This window comes from Alexandromys fortis, unplaced genomic scaffold (genome assembly GCF_014885135.2).
Source record: "Alexandromys fortis isolate MF-2015 unplaced genomic scaffold, M_Fortis_MF-2015_v1.1 scaffold_266, whole genome shotgun sequence".
Taxonomy (NCBI): domain Eukaryota; kingdom Metazoa; phylum Chordata; class Mammalia; order Rodentia; family Cricetidae; genus Alexandromys; species Alexandromys fortis.
This window is the reverse complement of record NW_026068155.1, coordinates 1,152,791-1,170,252: the sequence shown is the minus strand read 5'-3', so window position 1 is coordinate 1,170,252 and position 17,462 is coordinate 1,152,791. Positions and strand designations below refer to the sequence as shown.

General features: G+C 36.4%; 1 protein-coding gene across 1 annotated transcript in view; it reads left to right on the top strand.

Moving 5' to 3' along the window:
• Nucleotides 1-17,462, top strand: part of Abcb7 (ATP binding cassette subfamily B member 7) — a 167,416-nt gene that overhangs the window by 116,831 nt on the left and 33,123 nt on the right. The window lies entirely within an intron of this gene.

The window sequence follows — 17,462 nt, the reverse complement described above, 5'->3', positions numbered from 1 at the left end:
ACAATAGAAAAGTAACTATGACAAATGTCCTGTGCTTCGGCTTTTGCTTTTGTTTTCTTTTTAATCTAGTTCTTCTATATTTGAGCATTTTATGATTTTCACTTTTGTGTCTTTTAACATTTTTTTTCTGATGACTGTGGAGCTTACACTAAACATGTATAACTAATCTAAGGCTACTTTCATATAATATTGTACTGTTAGATGAGTAGTGCAAAGAATAGCATTTCCAGTGTAGTCCTTCTATTACTTACGGATTCTTGTCGTTCATTTTGTTTATACATGAGCTCTGATTATTCAACAGATTGTATTATTTTGAAGATTCTGTTATGTTTTACGTCAAATAATGAAAACAAATGTCTGTGTTTTACATACAGTTGCTTTTCTCTCTAACCGATATCTATTTTTATGTACATTTAAAGTTTGGCCTATGTCACTTTTCTTCTTTTTGATAAATTTTTAAAAATAGTTCTTAGAAGCCACAGGTCATAATTAATTCCTTTCAAATTTTGCATTTTAGAAAATATTTTCTCCAATTTTAAAGAAAGTTTTCACTGGGTATAGAATTATAGGTTGTGGAGATTTTTTTTCTTAACTCTTCAACTTATATAGTTTTCTTTACTGTCTTTTTGTTTGAATGTTTTCAGAAGAGAAGTCCAATGTTATTTTTACCTGTGTCCTTCTACAGGCAAAATGCCTTTTCCTTCAGCTCCTTTTAACTTTATTTCTGTGTTTTATTTTTGGTGATTTGGATTTGATAGGCCAAGGTGTAGATTTTATTCATTCTGCTTGTTCTGTGAGCTTCCTTTATATCTGATTTGATGTTAACAATTCTAGAAATATTTAACCATTAAGACATCATACATTTATTTTCCTTTTCTTATTTTTATTATAATATTCTCATTATATATGTATCAGCTTTTGAAACTGTCCCATGGTTTTGAATATTCTTTTGTACTTTTTTATTATCTTTGTTTTCTCTTTTTCAGTTTGCAAAGCTTCTGTTGAAATATGTCTTCAAGTTCACCAGTTTGTTTTATTGTCATGCCTATCAATTAGCTCATTAAATACATTTTTTATTTCTTTTATACTGTGTTTGATTTCTAGTCTATCCTCTTAATTCTTCCTTTTGGGGGTGGTCCTTTCTCTCTATAGGCAATCTGCTTTTTACACTGAATCTTTTAGCATATTAAAGGAAATGTAAATTTCTTATTTGAAGCTTGGCCTGGCAACACAGGCCTATAATTTCAATTATTTGAGAGGCTGAAGCAAGAGGGCCTGTAAGTTTAAGTAAGGCAAGCCAGGTAACTTAGTGATGTATGAGAAATTTCTGTACCCTGATATTAAGTCTCTCTGATGATGCAATAAATCTGAGCAAAGCCTGGTGTTCCCAGTGGAATAATAGAAACCATGAGGGGAAACCATGAGGAAGAGGCTTTAATTGCCCTCCATGGCTGGAGCCTCCAATGGTGGGCTTTCTCAGAGACAGGGTCTGGAATGGGAGGAGTGGGGTTGGGTGGATCTTCCCAACAATGTACTATATCAAAAATTTCTAAAGCTGAGGATGTAGTCTAATGAAAGATCACTTGCATAGCATATGGAAGGCCTAGGTTCAATATCCAATATTGCAAAAAGATAAAACGAAAATAAATTCCTTGTCAGATAACTACAAAATAACTTTAGTCTTGTTTTAATGCTTACTTTGTCTAGTTAGATTTTTATTGCCTTTTAACGCGCATTGTAATTTTGTTTTGGAAATCTGAACATAATGTATTGATTTTTAAAAATGGTGCTAAGCTAAATAGGCCTTTAGTATGAAGATTTATATTTATATTTAGAAATCATCTGTTTTCTATATATCAGCTAAAATTTCATCTGTTTTGTCTCTTGTTTTAATATTTTTTAAAAATATAAATCTATGTGTGTGTAATGCCTCATGTATCTATGTGTCTGTCCATGAAGGCCAGAAGAGGGTGTTAGATTTTGAACTCAGGTCTTCTGGAAGAGCAACAAGTGTTCTTAACTGTTGATCGTCTCTCCAGCCCCCCTTCCTTAAAATTATTTTTTTTTATTTTATAGCCCCTTGTTTTTAGTCTTTCCTGGAATCTCCTTTAAGAAAAAGATTTCTTTGTTGATATTTTATGTGCATGACTGTTTTATCTGCATGGAAATATATAACATGTGTAATCCTAATCCTGCAGAGGCTAGAAGAGGGAGTTAAATCTCCTGGAACTGGAGTTACAGATTTTTGTGAATCCCCACATGGATGGTAGGACTGGAACACAGGTCCTCTACAAGAGCAATGTGTGCTCTTAACTGCTGAGCCATCTTTCCTTTTAAAATGGGTTTGCAAAGTTGAAGTTTCTTCAGTTGTAGTCCTTTGTAATTCTGAAGGAGCTCTATTGATGTGCTTTTAAGTGGTTTAGAGAAAATATTTCTGTAATCCTATGATCAGGTCTCAGATTTGGAATGAGTTTCTGGCCCTTTGATGTGACTTTTACAATTGCTTCGAAGCATTCACCTCTGTAGTTAGGTTAGACAGTGAGGCTCAAGAGGCAGAGGTGGGTATTTTCTTTCTTCAGTTAGTCTTTGGTGAAATAATTTCCTTTGAAGAAAAGGTTTGTTAATGAGAAAATACTCTGGGCATATTTGAAAACTTTTACTCCCCCCCCACCCTACTTTAAATAATGAAGGAATTTATGTATGTATGTATGTATGTATGTATGTATGTATGTATGTATTTATTTATTTATTTATTTATTTATTTTGGTAAAGCTTGTGTTTTAAAGTCTTGGTCCCTAGCCCATGACATCATTGGAAGGTGGTCGAACTTTTAAGAGGTAGAGTTTATTTGGAAATCTTCTGGACATATGAGGCCTTGAGATCTTGGTCCCTCTTCCTTCCTTCCCTTCCATTCTCCCCCTCTTTCCTGGACTTTATGAATTGAGCAGGTTGTGCCACTATGTCCACTCACCACAGGATCAGCATAGGCCAAAATCCAGTGGTGCCAAGCAAACGTAAGAGAAAAGCTCCAAGACTATGAGCCAAAGTAAACATTTTTCTGTAATCACCCACAGAATATTTCCATAGAAATGTGACTTACAAGTCATAAAACTATAGCCCCCGCCTCCAGTAGTCTAATCTCCTGGTCTAGCCCTCCCTCTCTCCACCAGTTACACGCTAAATTTACCTGTTTTGTTTGTGTTGTTTGTTTTTTTGGTTATAGATACAGATTCTCCCTCAAAGTAATGATTGTGTACATATATTTGTCTCTCAAGTTTTGGGATGAAAGATTGCCCTGTGATCACAACCAAGAAAAGTTGTAGCTTTTCAGTCTAATTTAAAATTGTGAGCATGAATGATTTTTATGTTCCTTATGTGTCAGGCAGGAAACTAGGAGTTAATCCAAATCCTAATGTTGCTTCAAACAAATTAATGAATAAAGTAAAAAGCTTCATGTAACTTTTATAATATGCTTACATCTTGCAATTTTTTGTTAAAATTTTTTTGTCTCATATACTCCTAAATTTTATCTCCTAGAGGAATTATGTAAGAAAATATATTTATTAGATTTGATTATTGGAGGTAAGGATATAAAAGATAATTGCTTTTCCATTTCCTTTTTTTTTGGTGTTTGAGATATAATATCAAATAAAAGGTTTTCTTGTGGCTATTTTGACCCATAGATTTTTGACTTGTCTGTAGCATGTAGCAAGTTTTAGGTATCTGTTACTTGACAACAAAATGCAGACTCTTATTTTTGTCTCATCTCTGTCATGTTTATACTTTCCCGATCGAACTATTATCGTGAGTGAAACACTGAGTGAATTTCTTACAAGTATGTATTCTACTTTCATATGGAAATTGTTGTATGTCTTATTCATACAAATTATTTTTATATCTTGGATCACCTTCTCAAAGTCCATATTCAAGTCTGATTCAATGGGTTGTTTTTTGCTCTGGCTACTCTTTAATACCCAAAGTGAACTTCTAAAAACATTTTTTCATTTATTTATTTCTTTGTTTGTGTGTGCCACATGTGTACATGTATGTGCATGCTTGTTAGGTCAGAGTGCAACTTGCTGGAGAGTTCTCTGTTTCCACTGTGTGGGTTCCTGGAGTTCAAGTAATGTCAAATGAGGTAGGAAGTGTCTGTACCCTCTAAGTCATCTTGCTAGTCCCCAAAGTAAAATTTATATGCAAGTATGCTGGCTAGTTTTATGTCAACTTGATACAAGCTAGAGTCATCTAAGAGGAAGGTACCTCAATTGAAAAAATGCCTGCATTAGTACAGACTGTAGGTAAACCTATAGGGCATTCTCTTAATTAGTAATTGATGGGGAAGGAAGACCCAGCCCATGGTGGCTAGTGCTGCCCCTGGGCTGCTGATTCTGGGCTCTATAAGAAAGCAAGCTGAACAAGACATGAAGAGCAAGCCAGTAAGCAACACTCTTCATCCCCTCTCTCCAGAGTCCTCTCCTGCATGCTTTCAGTGATGAACTGTGATATGGAAGTTTGAGTGAAATAAAGTTTTTCATCCCCAAGTTGCTTTTGGTCATGGTGTTTTACCTCAGCAGAATTTCGTTTACATGATAGAAGTCTGTAGTTGTTTTTACAGTGAAAATTGTTAAGAATTTTATACAAGTACTGTATTTACATCATTTCTACTCAACAGTTTTCCCCTACAATTCTTCCTGAGTGTTCCCTGGTCCTGTTCAACTTCATGACTTCTTCATTAATTATTGGTGTTACATATGCATGCATACTCACATGTGTGTATGTATATAAATGCAACCTGCTGTTTCTATTTAATGGTGCTCATATGAACATGTGTTTGGGGCTGATCACTTGGGATTACATAACCTGTCAGAGCTCATCCCTCAAGAAGACTGATTTTCTTTCCTTGTAAACAGCCATTAATCGCCTGTAGCTCTTCATCTAGGAGATAAAATTCTTTTAAGACATGCACTTTATTTTTCAAACCTAATTTTAATAAATTAATTACTTTATAAGGCATAAAAGAGTTTTACATTTGAGCTTGGAAAATTGTTTTGTTTTTGTTTTATGTTTGCCTTGCCTTTTCTTTTTAATGAGAATAAAGATTTTAATTGTATAAAGGTCCTACAGTGACTTAATCGTCCTTACAAATTGTGTAACAACCTTTTCTCTCCCTCTCTCTTTTCCATTGTTTTGTCCTGCTCATCAAATCTCCCTTTAATGTAACTGATCTTTGTTTTTCTCTTTTTCCCTCTTTTTGTGACTACAGAGGCAGTTAACAAAGGAACAAAATTCTCTTTCACTTTTTCAGATATTCATCCTTTCTTGGCAGCAGTACTTTCAGTGCCCTTAGTTAACAGAGGCCACACTGAACAAAATTAATTATTGAAGACTTCATATATTAAAAGTCTGAAAAAATCAGATTTCTTACATGACATAGTTAGTATTTTCATGATTAGAAAAGTGAAAGCCATAATTAATCCTGGAATGTGAATAACTAAGGAAACTCTCCATTATTGGCCAGTAATTTTGACATCATATAGATTAGATGCAGCATACATTTGGCTTTCCTTTATGATGCCTTAGTTCGGCTTCTGTTGATGTAGTGGAATATCTGAGACTGTGCAATTCCTAAAGAATAACATTCGATGCCCGGTGTTTTGGCGCTTGTCTTTAATCCCAGTACTAGGAAGACAGAGACAAGTGGATCTCTGTGAATTCAAGCCCAGCCTGGTCTACATAGTGAGTGAGTTCCAGGACAGTCAGGACTACATAGAGAGAGCCTGTCTCAAAAAGAAAAATAAAAATAAAAAACAAGAATAACATTTGATTTGAATTCAAGGTTCTGAAGGCTTGGAGTTCCAAAAGCATAGTGCTTGTATCTGGCCAGCTTCTGGCTATGCCCTCATGCTGCAACAACTCTAGTAGAAAGTGGGAAGGCAAGTATAGAACAGTCACCAGCAGTTTCTGCTTTATAGAGATTCATTCTTAGGACATCTAATACAGTTCCACAGTAGCTGCCACCAGAATTAAAAAGAGTTCCATAAGGCCTGTACAAATTCTTCTCAGAATCCTGTTCCCCTTGGAAAGGTCCTGTTTCCTAACAATGCCTCAATGACAACCAAATTTCTACATGAATTTTGTTGGGATATGAACTGTCTTAGTCACTAGTCTTTGAAGTGAAGAGATATCACGACCAAGGTAGATCTTAACTTTGTAATTGGAGCTGGCTTATAGTTTCATAAGTTTAATCCATTCCGTCATGGCAAGGTAGCATGGAGACGTGGAGGAACAGCACCATGATCTTTAGGCAGGGAGAGAGATTCTGTATTTGGCGAGGGATTTTGAAATCTTAAAGCCCACCCTCAAATGACATACTTCTTCCAACAAGGCCACACCCGATCCTGGTGACTAAGCAATCAAATATATGAGTATGTGGCCATTCATGCTTATACTATCATATTCCCCATAGGCTTGTAGCCATATCATAATACATTTAGTACAACTTCAAAAAGTCCTTATAGTTTTTCAGTCTTAACACTGTTTAAAAGTCAGAATTTCAGTCTTTCTGAGACTCATGGCAGTCTCTTAACTGTAACCCCCTATATAATCAAAATAAAAAAGTGGACTCCATACTTTCAACATAGAATCACATGGGATATATATATATATATATATTACCATTCCAAAAGGGAGGAAAGAGAGCTTAGTAAGAACTGAATCAAAGCAGGACATACTCTCGAACACTGCATTTCCATTTCTCATGCCCAACACTCTTCAGTTCTACAATTCCTTTCAACATTGTTGACTGCAGCCCTATCTCTTTCTTGGGCTGGTTGTACTCCCTTTTAGCAGCTTTCTTTGGCAGGTATCCCACAACTCTGGCATCTCCAACTGTAACATGAGAGCCTGCTTGTTGGGGTTTCTGTTCTGCCCAGTTCCCACAGCTGGTAAATCCCAAGAAAATCATATAGAGGTGTATATAAGTTATAAACTGATTGGCCCCTTAGCTCAGGCTTCTTATTAGCTCATATAACTTATATTAACCCATTATTCTTATCTATGTTAGCCACATGGCACAGTACCTTTTTCAGCTGGGCAGGTCACATCTTCCTTCTTCAGTGTCTGGACAGGACTTGGGAGGAATGGGCTTCCTCCTTCCCAGCATTCTCCTGTTCTCACTGCCTCACCTCTACTTCCTGTCTGGTTGTCCCGCCTATACTTCCTGCCTGGCTACTGGCCAATCAGCATTTATTTAAAACATAATTGACAGAATTATCCCACACCATCCAACATCTTGGGGTCTCCAACACATCCTAGAGCTTCATGCAGTGTTTTTCTAGGCCTCCATTCAGGGACTCCCCTGGCAGAAGCCTGGCCTCAGGAGCTTTCCTTAGCCTCTGAAGAAGATTCCACAACCCCTTCTTGTATCCTTGAGAACTCTAAAGCCAGAACCTTATGGCCCAAACTGCCAAGTTTGACTGCTTGTTGGGGCTGGAATTTGACCTCCTAATCCAATTACCTTTGTATCAGCTTTCTGTTTTTTTTTTTTTTTTTTCCTTCACTGACTAAGCTTTTCTTTTCATTCCATTTCACAAGTGAAAGCTTAGCTAGGTGGGGTCTTAACCCTGAGCTCACCAATACCTTTATTTCATATAAACGTTTTATCTCCAATAAACTTTATTGGACTTGGCTCCAAAATTATATTTCTGGGTACTCCTCAACTCAAACTGTACATTTTGTTTTGTCGTTACTCAGCTTGCTCTTTTTTCATTAAAGATCTGATTAAGAGTGATAACCAATAACCAAGCAACACATTCAGTACTGGGCTATCTTGAAATCTCTGCTGTCAACACCATTAATCCAAAAGTCTTCAATTAAACTTTAGGCCCATCTTTAGTTCAAGAACAAAAAAACAGCCACATTCTTCACTAAAATGTCACAAGAATACACTCTAGGTCACTTCCTAATATTCTTCCCTTCTGAAACCTCTTGTGCAGGGTCTCCACTGTTCAAATCTCAGTAAACACTGTCTCTGTGTTCCTACTAGGGTGGCCCCTTAAGCCCAACTTAAAGTGTCCAACTAATTTTCTAGTCCAAAGTCTGAAAGTCTTCCATATTCCTCCAACAAACATCATGATCAAGCCTGTCACAGCAATAACCTGGTCCCTGGTATGAACATCTGTCTTAGTCATTATTCTCCTGCTATGAAGAGATACCATAACCAAGGCAGCCCTTATTTTTAAAAAGCATTTAGTTAGGTGCTTGCTTGCACCTTCTGAGGTTAGTCCATTAACATGGTGGAAGCATGTCTGCATTTATGGTGTAGGAGCAGCTGAGAGATACATCCTGATCATATTATCATTTCTGTACATTTTTCTTAAATTAATTAGTATACCCAATTTTATACTTTTGTATTATAAATTAAATAAATTCAATTTGTTTTGGTTGTTTGTGATGGGGTATCACTATGTAGCCCAGACTGGCCTCAAACCTGTGATCTGTCTTAGCAGCCCCCCAAGTAGAGATTATAGGTGTGAGACACCTTGCCCTTCTGAGTCGATTCTTTTTTTTTAATTGATTTTTATTGAGCTCTACATTTTTCTCTGCTCCCCTCCCTGCCTATTTCCTCCCTGCTTCAACCCTCCCCCAAGGTTCCCATGCTCCCAATTTACTCAGAAGATCTTGTCTTTTTCTACTTCCCATGTAGATTAGATCTATGTATGTCTCTCTCAGGGTCATCATTGTTGTCTAAGTTCTCTGGGATTATGATTTATTGGCTGGTTTTCTTTGCTTTATGTTTAAAAACCACTTATTAGTGAGTACATGGGATAATTATCTTTCTGTGTCTGGGTTACCTCACTCAAAATGATGTTTTCTTGCTCCATCCATTTTCCTGCAAAATTCAAAATGTCGTTATTTTTTCTGCTGTGTAGTACTCCGTTATGTAAATGTACCATATTTTCCCTCTCCATTCTTCGGTCGAGGGACATTTAGATTGTTTCCAGGTTCTGGCTATGACAAACAAAGCTGCTATGAACATAGCTGAGCACATGTCCTTATGGCACGATTGAGCATCCTTTGTATATGTACCCAAGAGTGGTATTACTGGGTCTTAAGGAAGGTTGTTTCCCAGTTTTCTAATAAATCATGACACTGACATCCAAAGGGGCTGTACCAGGCATTCCCACCAGCAATGCAGAAGTGTTCCCTTTACCGCACAACCTCTCCAGCATAAGTTGCCATCAGTGTTTTTGATCTTGGCCATTCTTACAGGTGTAAGATGCAGTCTCAGAGTTGTTTTGATTTGCATTTCTCTGATGACTAAGGATGTTGAACATTTCCTTAAGTGTCTTTCAGCCATTTTAGATTCCTCTGTTGAGAGTTCTCTGCTTAGGCCTGTACTCCATTTTTTTTATTGGATTATTTGTTCTTTTGATGACCAATTTTTTGAGTTCTTTGTATATTTTGGAGATCAGACCTCTATCTGATGTGGGGTTAGTGAAGATCTTTTCCCATTCTGTAGGCTGTCTTTTTGTCTTTTTGACCATGTCCTTTGCTTTACAGAAGTTTTTCAGTTTCAAGAGGTCCCATTTATTAATTGTTTCTCTCAGTGTCTGTGTTGCTGGGGTTATATTTAAGAAGTGGTCTCCCATGCCAGTGCGTTCAAGTGTACTTCCCATTTTCTCTCAGTTTCTTATAGATACAGCAATCTGTGAAAATTAAAGAATATAGCAGATTAAGTGTGATTAAATTTCTAGTCTAAGAAAGGATACATTTTATAAGGACAAGGCCCGTTATTTTTATTATACTTAAGTTATTGCTTGCAATTACAGATTAGATAAATCTTTCCACATATTTGTAATCTAGTAAAATTAATCAATTTCTTCCTTTGAGGAAGGAGACAGACATGAAACTTTGAAGTATATGATATATTCTTATTTTTATATATGTTCTGTACCTAGGAAGCCAGGTCTGTTGTGACCTGTGACAGGACAGTTTTTCATAAACAGTGTTGTGGCTTTTAAAACACATGCTCATTCTCCCTATCCTTCTCTTCCTCCTTCCCTCCCCTCCACACACACACACACACACACACACACACACACACACACACGTATTCACACATGCACACTCTGCCAGTCAAGATGCAGAAAAATGCCACCACTCTGAAAACTCCCCTTTATGTTACACCATTCAAGAACCCTAACAGCTAGAAGACATTGGTTTGTCTTTTCATTATAGTTTCTACATCATTAGTGCACTGTTAGTCCATTCCATTTTCTATTGGTATAAAATTCTATTGTTACAAAATACCCAAGGCTGCTACCTCAGAAACAAAAGGTTATTTGGCTCACTGTTTTAGAGATTCAAGAACAGAGTGCTAACATCTTAGAGTTAAGCCCAGCTTTATTAACAACATGGTAGATAGCATCTTAGCTAGAACACAAGAGAAGTAGGGAGCAGAGATGCCATGTTAATCAGGGAGCCAGGTAGATTAGGAGATAGGATCACATGAGTGAGTACATATTATATTTGTCTTTCTGCAACTTAGTTACCTCATTCAGGGTGTTTTTTTTTAGTTCCATCAATTTGCCTACAAATTTCAAGATGTCAGTGTTTTTTATTCCATTGTGTATATGTTCTTTATCCCTTCTTGGGTTGAGGGGCATCTAGGTTGTTGCCAGGTTCTGACTATTATAATGCTGCTATGAACATAGTTGGTCAAATGTCCTTGTAGTATGATTGAACATCTTTTCGGTATATGCCCGAGTGATTGCTGAGTCTTGAGGTAGATTCCCAATTTTCTGAGAAATCGCCACACTGATTTCCAAAGTGGCTGTACAGTTTGCATTCCTACCAGCAATGGAGGAGTGTTCCCCTTAGTCCACATCCTCTTACGCATAAGCTATCATTAGTGCTTTTCATCTTAGCCATTTTGACAGGCATAAGGTGGTATCTCAGAGTTGTTTTGATTTGCATTTCTCTTATGGTTAAGGATGTTGAGCAAATCCTTAAGTGCCTTTCATTCATTTGAGATTCCTCTGTTGAGAATTCTCTGTTTAGATCTGTATTCCATTTTTGTATACAAATATTCATAGATATTTATTTATAATAGCCACTAACTATAATATAGCTACATGCTAAAAAAAAGACAGGATTAATCAAACTAGAAACACATGCAACCCAGAAATAAAAATTGGAATATAATACTGTCTAAATAAACTTGGATGAATCTCAAAAAATTCTTAGTGAAAAAGAACCTCTCAATATTAAATATACATTATTACTCATTTGATAGCATCCTTGAAAACATGAAGTAATGGAGAACAAGTTAGGTGCTATCAGGCTTCATGGTCATATGGATATATGAGTGATGAGTATTTGATTGTTAGAATAGTAATAATAGTTAAGTTGTAGCATCAGGAGCACCAATATGGATTTGGCATCTAGTGATTGATACATAATGCTATTGATGACATAAATCCAAATATGAAGAAAAACAAAAATATTTTCAGATATACTTAATGTGAAATAATATTTCATTAAGGGAATCTCTGCCCGGTGAATGTTACTGCTTTGTTGAGGCACAAACAATTTAATGCTAAATGAAAAAAATCTGGATCTACAAAAGGAACAAGGAACACCAGAAATAGTTACATAAGTAACCCAGGCAAAGTAGCTTAGCTCCTTGAAGCCACAGGTCCCTATGTTTTATATTCTGGTAACTTTACATTGCATGGGGTTTGTTTTTCTATTCATAGTAGCAGAGTACAATTACAATTTTGTATTTCTGATTATTTTTTAAATTGTTTTTAATGAGTTATATATTTTTCTCTGCTTCCTTCGCTTTCTCCCTTCTGCTGCCCCTTCTGCCTTCTCCCATGATCCCCATACTCCCAATTTACTCAGGAGATCATCTCTTTTTCTACTCCCATGTAGATTAGATCTATGTATCTCTCTCTTAGGGTCCTCTTTGTTGTCTAGGTTCTCTGGGATTGTGAATTGTAGGCTGATTTTTCTTTGCTTTATCTCTAAAAACCACTTAAGAGTAAATACATATTATATTTGTCTTTCTGGACCTGGATTGCCTCATGCAATATGATGTTTTCTAGATGTTTGCTCACAAATTTCAAGATGTCATTATTTTTTCCTGCTGTGTAGTACTCCATTGTGTAATGTACCACATCTTCTTTATCCATTCTTTGGTCGAGGGGCATTTAGGTTGTTTCCAGGTTCTGGCTATGACAAATAATGTTACTATGAACATAGTTGAGCACATGTCATTGTGGTATTATTGAGCATTGTTTGGGTATATACCCACAAGTAGTATTGTAATTTTTTAATTTTAAAACATTTCTAATTGGATTATTTGGTATTTTGATGTCTAGTTTCTTGAGTTCTTTTTTTTGTGAGTTCTTTATATATTTTGGAGATCATCCCTCTGTCAGATATGGAGTTGGTGAGAATATTTTCTCATTCTGTAGGCTACCATTTTGACTTATTGACTGTGTCATTTGCCTTACAGAAACTTCTCAGTTTCAGGAAGTCCCATTTATTAATCGGTTGATCTCAGTATCTGTGCTATTGGTGTTTTATTTAGGAAGTGATCTTCTGTGCCAGTGCATTCAAGGCTACTTCCTACTTTCTCTTCTATGAGATTCAGTGTAGCTAGATTTAGGTTGAGGTCTTTGATCCATTTGGGCTTGAGCTTTATGCATGGTGGATAGATATGGATCTGTTTGCATTCTTGTACATGTCAACATCCAGTTAGGCCAATACCATTTATTGAAGATGCTTTCTTTTTTTCCATTGTATAATTTTATCTTCTTTGTCAAAAATCAGGTGTTCATAGCTGTGTACATTAATATCAGGGTCTTCAATTCCATTGGTCCACCTGTCTGTTTTTGTGCCAATACAATATATTAGTTTTTTATTTTCTTTTATTATTATTTTGAAGACATAATTTAATTCCATTTTCCCTTTGCTTTCCTCTCTCAACACTTTCCAATATACCCCTTCTGACTCCTTTCAAAATCCATGGCTTCTTTTTTCACTAAGTGCTATTACATGCATATATATGTGTGTGTGTGTGTGTGTGTGTGTGTGTGTGTGTGTGTGTGTGTGTATACTTAAATATAACATCTCAATTTGTATGATATTTGTATGTGTATTTTCAGTGCTGACCATTTCTCTGCATCAACATCTCTCTTTTCCCCTTAAATGATCGCTTTTTTAGTTTTATGACTCATCTCTATTCTTATTCCCACATTTATAGACATACATAAATATTAAAAGCTACAATCTAATTATGAATGACAACAAGTGATATTTGCCTTTCTGTGCCTGGATTGAGTCACTTACTAAAATAATTTCTGAACCCTTTCATTTAACTACAAATTTTATAATTTAATTTTTCTTTGCTGCTGCAGAAAATTCTATGGTATAAAACATTTTCATTACCAATTCATCTGTTGATAGACATTTAGGCTAATTTGATTTTGTTGCTGTTGTGAATAGAGAGCAATAAATATTTATGTGTAAGTTTATTTGTGGTAAAATGTAGATTCCTTTGTGTATATACCTGGGGTGTGATACCTGGGTCATATGGTAGTTCTATTTTACATACACTTTTATAAAGCTTCATACTGATTTCTAGAATGACTGTACCATACCAGTTGACACACCCAGCTGTGAATAAATGTCCCCCCCCACACATCTTCCCTTGCATATATTGTTTTCTTTAGAAAAAACAATTCAGTCATTTAGCATTTTCAGAAAAAAAAAGAAAAAATGTAGAAGGAGCAGCGGGCTGCATTCCTGCCCAGCTCCCGCATGGCTAGTTTTATACCCAAAATAACAACACACAAATTGTATTCTTTTAAACATTGCCTGGCCCCTTAGTTCCAGCCTCTTATTGGCTAACTCTCACATCTTGATTAACAATCTGTGTAGCACCACGAGGTGGTGGCTTACCAGGAAGATTCTTAACCTTCTGTCTCAGGAGAGGCATGATGTCTGCTCACTTCCCTTCTTCCTCCCAGCATCTGTTCTGTCTTCCCCGCCTACCTAGTTTTCTGTCCTATCAAAGGGCCAAGGCACTTTCTTTATTAAACAATGAAAGTAACACATAGACAGATGACCCTCCTCCATCAAAAAAAAACAATTTAAGTATGTGTGTGTGCATGTTTGTGTATATGGAAATAGATTTTCCACGTTCAACACATGAAAGTCTTAGTTATCAGTCTTCCTTCTTCCTTTCTTGAGGTAGCCATCAATGTTTGCTGCTAAGCTGTGTTATTTTACCCACCAAGCCACTATTTATTTTCTTGTTAATATCCATTCTGACTGGAATGAGATTCAGTCTCAACATAGTTTTAATTTGCATTTCTCAGATAACTATGGATGTCAAACACTTCTTAATATGTTTATTGTTCATCATATCCCTCATCTTGAGAACTGTCTAATTATTTCATTAACTAATTTATTGATTGTACTTTGGTTTGTGTGTTGCTGTTTAATTTTTGCAACTTATACTTTAGATACTAAACTGTCTGAAGTATCTTTTGAGAACCATTCATTAACCTCTTATTGATTGGTAGTTTGGATTACTGTGTGTGTGTTTAGTTTTGTAGTTATTGATATATATTCTAGATATTAACTTCCTGTCTGGAGTGTAACTAGAAAAGATTGTCTCCAATTCTGTAAGTTGTTTACTCTTCTCAAAGTTTCTTCTGCAGTGTAGAAATTGTAATTCCATGCAATCTCATTTGTCAATACTCATAATGATTTTCTGTTCAGAAAGTTTTTCTGTCTGCCTTATTTTGAAGTGTTTTGCCCTCTAGTAGTTTCAGTGTTTTAGGTTTTTTATTAAGATCTTTGATTTACTTTGTGTTTGTTTTGAGAAAGGATCTCTCTACATAGCCTTGGCTGTCCTGGAATTCATTCTGTAGACCAGACTGGATTTCAGCTCACAAAGATCCACCTGCCTCTGCCTTCCAAGTGCTGGGATTATAGGCTTATGCCACCATACCTTGTTCTTTGTAATCCATTTTTAATTATTTGTATACAGGGTGTGAGCTATAACTATATATCCAGTTTTGCCAGCACCATTTGTTGAATAGGCTCTCTTTTTTACACTATGTTTTTGAAACCATTGTTAAATTTTAGGTGCCCTTAGATGTGTTGGTTTATTTCTAGATTTTCTGTACTGTTCCATTGATCCACATGGCTGCTTTTATCACTATCACCCTATAATATAGTATGAAGTACGTATTGTATATATGATCTAATTTTTTTACTTTATGTTCTGATATTTTATCTTCTACTTGATTTTTTTTCTACTTGTGAGACTCCCCCAAGTTTTTTTTAACTGTTATTGAGTTTTTCAATTCATTTCATTTTAACTTGAGTTCTTTTCTATATTTATCTTTATTAAATTGAGTTTTCAAACAGGATAGGAAGAGAGTACACTCAATGAAGCACAAGTTCTGAGGTGTTTGAGTAATTATGGATCTTTTGTTGTGGGTTTTGAGACAGGGTTTTTCTGTAGCTTTGGAGGCTGTCCTTTTAGACCAGGCTGGCCTCAAACTCACAGAGATCCTCCTGCCTCCTAAGTGCTGGGATTAAAGGTGTGTACAACCTCCACACAACAATGGATCTTGATTGTGATGGTGCTTATTTGAATCTAGATATGAGATAAAATGCATGGAAACACATACATAATATTCACACAGGCATGGATTCAGATTACATATTCTGAAAACAGAATGAGTTCTCTATTTTCTTTGATAGTAATGCACCAATGTTAATTGCCTGGTTTTGACACAGAACTGGAGGTATATTAAATATCATAAGAGTTGCTGTTTGAAGGGTAGGTAGATCACAGTCCCTGTAGATGCTCTTCCTGTGATGATACAACTGTTTTAAATCAAAGTTTTCAATTAATGGCTCACATTTGTCTAGATGGCTTAAGTCTAGTTGTCCTTAAGGTAGAATAATTTGGAAAGGCATTTGCCACACCTCATCCCCACTGTATCATAAGGCCAGAAAACCCAGACAAAATGAAAGATCTACATGGCAGATAAGCTCTCCTACTTTATTAATATCTTTGTCATTTTTAAGTACACGTATTTCTTTGCTTCTTGAAAGTATTTTTATGAGAAAATTGCCAATCTTCACTTATATTTAGTGTTAGTGCTTATTCTTAGCTTTGTTTCTTCTGCTAATAACAACACAGGGCAGATGACATTAATGTGTTTTGCATACTTACAGGAATGCTCCCCAAACTGACCAAACCCAAAAACATTTTTAAGAAAGTAAAATAGTACAACTTTAATATGCTGAATTCTGTCATTACTCACCATCATTGTGGCAACGGTATAATAAGCTGTGAATTAGGAGAATCATGTGGTTGTTTTAACTATCACTTTTCTTTCTACTGAAGAAAATGTATTGGAATGCAAAATAAGAAATTTGACCTCATTATATGGGAAATCTAGAATCATCTCAAATTTATTTAAATTGCCCAAGTTATAATTTATAAGTGTAAATGTCTTAAATAGTGCATTTGAAAACATTCATTTTAGGGTACAAAAGAAATAAAATATGTGGGTCCTGCCTTGTAAGTTGCTGATACAGCTGTGGCATACTGGAAATTTTACTGACTTCAAGTACCAGGCTTCAATTTTAATCTCCCCTCTGCTGCTTATCATTCATATCATTAAACCTTGTGGTATCTGCCTTTCCTCAAATATTGACTAGATCATGCACATGCACAAAGTTAATAAGTGTATCATGAGAGATAATATTGAAATATAGTCTATTAAAATGGGTTTTAGAAAATGTGGTCAAATTGCTGCATGTTTCTAAAAGTATTACGAATAAGAGAATCAGATTGAGCTTTAGAAGGTGAAAAGATAGTGGGGAAGCGTGAATAGTTAGAAACCTTAAAAATGTGAGCACAGGATCACTGGGCTACCAGGCGGCCCTGTTTAGGTGCTGAAGAGTTCCATCTGGACGGGTGAGTGTGTGCTATCCAGGGGCGATAGTCCCAGAAGAGAGCACAAACCCCCCTCCCCCAGCTCCTTCTGCAGGACTGTCTTTCTTACCACGATCCAGCACCCCACCCCCAACCCTGCCCTGCTGTATGCTAGGACCAGTGCTCAACATCAGTTTTAAGCTCTCACACTAAGGCTACCCGCCCAGAGCGGTGAGACTCAAGGTCCTCAGTTAAGAGAGCCCGGCACCCTCAGCCTGGGCTCCAGGGGCTCCTGTGCTCTCCTGGATCCTGCACTGCCTTCCCCGTCCTTCCTTCTGTCCCTGGATCACTGGGCTACCAGGCTGCCCTGTTTAGGTGCTGAAGAGTTCCATCTGGACTGGTGAGTGTGTGCTATCCAGGGGCAATAGTCCCGGAAGAGAGCACAAACCCCCCTCCCCCAGCTCCTTCTGCAGGGCTGTCTTTCTTA